The following is a 2,877-nucleotide window of genomic DNA, read 5'->3' on the forward strand; positions in this document are numbered from 1 at the left end:
GTGGAGCTGTGCAATTGTCGTTCCATTTCTGGATCTCACTCAATTGGTATCGAAGTATATATATTTAAAAAAGAATGATCCTTAGACAAGGAACAGCTCAAGGTTAAAATGGAATCAGACCTGTGTTTGAATTGATGACTTTAAAGAAAAGACAGAAGTCTCATGACACTGTCATCATCCAACAGGTTCAATTAAGATGACAGGCTTTTCGAGCTCTGCTCTTCATTAGAAGGAGTTAAAGAAAAGAAACATCTGAATAATTATTAACTGAATATTACATTAATCTGTTTGACATTGTCAAACTTGGCTGATGTTGATTTATAGGAGTTAACTCTTCTGTCTTCTTGCAGGAACAAGACAATGTAATATTTGCTCAGTACAAAGCCAAGGGTGACCAGCTGCTTCTAATAAACAGCAGGTATGTTACCACTGTCCGAGCAGAGAACATCCTTTCCACAGGCACAGAGCAGATTGAGTCAGAGACACATTGAACTCAATTTCCAGTGATATGCATTCAAGCCAACAGTCAAACACAACCAACAAAATACAAATAGTTTTGTTTTCTCTGTTTTCTCAACACACACCTCCCCTGTTTCAAAAAAATTCACCATTTGTAGCCTATTGACATTTACAACATTTTTGGAAATGAATAGACTGAAGTTTCATCTGAAATAGACACAAAAGAACTGCAGTAAATCTACATTTAGTAAGCATGTTTTTAAAGTTACTGTCAAGGTGAAGAAATAGTTCATGCTGTTACATAGTTACACCAACCATACGTGTAGTAGATAATGAGCACAGATATGTAAGAAAACATTCACATTATCAGTAACCGAGCAGAACAGTATTAATCTTTTGACAAATAGATGTCCCAGGCATAGACAGAACAATTAAATAACGTGCCTTCCAAATGCACATCCTGTGCCAAAGCCTGACACAGAATGCTAACAGAGTGCATGCACACACACTCTGACGCACACACACTCCACTGAGTGATTACAATGAGTTGTAAATATATACGCTATCCCATCACACGTGTTACACCATCTAACAACCATGAAGATGATATATATTGCAAGCCTCAGAGCACGTAACATTGGAAATGATTTCCACTCACGGATTTCAGGTCAGAGAGCTAGCCTTTCATGATAAGAGACAAACAGAACAGAACATAAGCTAAATACTTCAATCCCCATGTGTACATGCACTCCCGTGTTTACAACGTGAATATCACTCGTTCGCTACATTGGAAAAAACTGGACAAATTTTGTGACACACTGAATTCCCATGAAGTAGTCCTAGAAGTATATCGAACAAGAAATTAATTGAACCTCTATACGTCTCACCATCTCTTAGACTTAGAGAGGTAATTAAAGTGTCATTTCCTTTTGTACAAACTGGAGAAATTGCATATCAGGACAAAGTTTCAGATTGAAACTGATATTGCCATTGAATTTGTTTGCACAAAACAACGAACTGAATAGCAGAACCCATCTGATGCACTTCTACTGAATATAAAATTTGCTATTAAATGGACCAGAAGGAAATCAAGTATTGACCTAAAACGATACAGAAAATAACCTACATTCAAGCAGATAACCTGGATTGTTGACTGTACAATTAAGAATGTCTCATACAGTGAGCTTGCAACAACATATGAACATTAAACTCTAAACGCATTCAGACCAGAGACTGACCAAGCCAGAATAAAACTTGAACTGTACCCTAGAAACTTGACAGGGAGAGAATAATAAATGCATTCACACATTCACAAACCAGATAGTGACAGGTTTAGTTTAATAACTCATCTCTTAGATTTGCAGGGCAGGATCTGACTGGGACAAATGGGTAAATACACTCGCACAGCCATGGAGAAGAAACTGACAGGCACATATTGATAACCATATTCACACATCAGAAAATGACAGGGACAGAAAGACAAATGCACACATGACAGGAAAAGGAAGCATAAACATATATAGATTCATGACTACATTTATATTCACAGAAGAATTTGACAGATACATATTTGTACCATTTGCATAGGACTTTGGTTCAACCACATTTGGAATACTGCGTACAGTTCTGATCACCAAATTACCAAAAGGATGTGGATGCTTTGGAGAGGGTGCAAGGAGGCTCACCAGCATGTTGCCTGGCATGGAGGGCGCTAGCTATGAAGAGAGGTTGAGTAGATTAGGATTATTTACATTAGAAAGACAGAGGTTGAGGGGGAGACCTGATTGAGGCCTACAAAATCATGAGAGGTATAGACAGGGTGGATAGCAAGAAGCTTTTGCCCAGAGTGGGGGACTCAATTACTAGGGGTCACGATTTCAAGGTGAGAGGGGAAAAGTTTAAGGGAGATATGTGTGGAAAGTTCTTTACGCAGAGGGTTGTGGGTGCCTGGAATTTGTTGCCAGCGGAAGTGATAGAGGCAGGCATGATAGCATCATTTAAGATGTATCTAGACAGATACTTGAATGGGCAGGGAGCAGAGGGATACAGATCCTTGGAAAATAGGTGACAGGTTCAGATAGAGGATCTGGATCGGCGCAGGCTTGGAGAGCCAAAGGGCCTGTTCCTGTGCTGTAATTTTCTTAGTTCTTTGTAACACGCTTCCGCATTCACGAAAGAGGAATTGATGGGTATAGATTGATAACTGGACTCACATATTACACAGCAGAAACTGAGAGGGACAGATTGATGATTACACTCACATCTTCACATGACAGCTACTGACAAGTACAGAACAATGATTATCACTCACACACATACATTCATCGCCTGCAGCACAGCAAACAGTCCTTTCTCTCATCGAGTCTACACTGTTAAGAAATAACCAGCCAACAATTCTACACTCATTCAGTCAGCATT

The 2,877-nt window shown here is 39.2% G+C and overlaps 1 long non-coding RNA gene across 1 annotated transcript in view; it reads left to right on the plus strand.

Moving 5' to 3' along the window:
• The window catches only part of LOC125488164, a 2,511-nt gene extending 2,085 nt beyond the window's left edge, over positions 1-426 (plus strand). The window contains exon 3 of the long non-coding RNA XR_007266237.1: positions 351-426. This is a non-coding gene — a long non-coding RNA (uncharacterized LOC125488164). The remainder of the gene's footprint in view (positions 1-350) is intronic.
• The last annotated feature ends 2,451 nt before the right edge of the window (positions 427-2,877 follow it).

The sequence above is a fragment of the Rhincodon typus genome, unplaced genomic scaffold, assembly GCF_021869965.1.
Source record: "Rhincodon typus isolate 14 unplaced genomic scaffold, sRhiTyp1.1 hic_rhity00000051, whole genome shotgun sequence".
NCBI classification, from domain to species: domain Eukaryota; kingdom Metazoa; phylum Chordata; class Chondrichthyes; order Orectolobiformes; family Rhincodontidae; genus Rhincodon; species Rhincodon typus.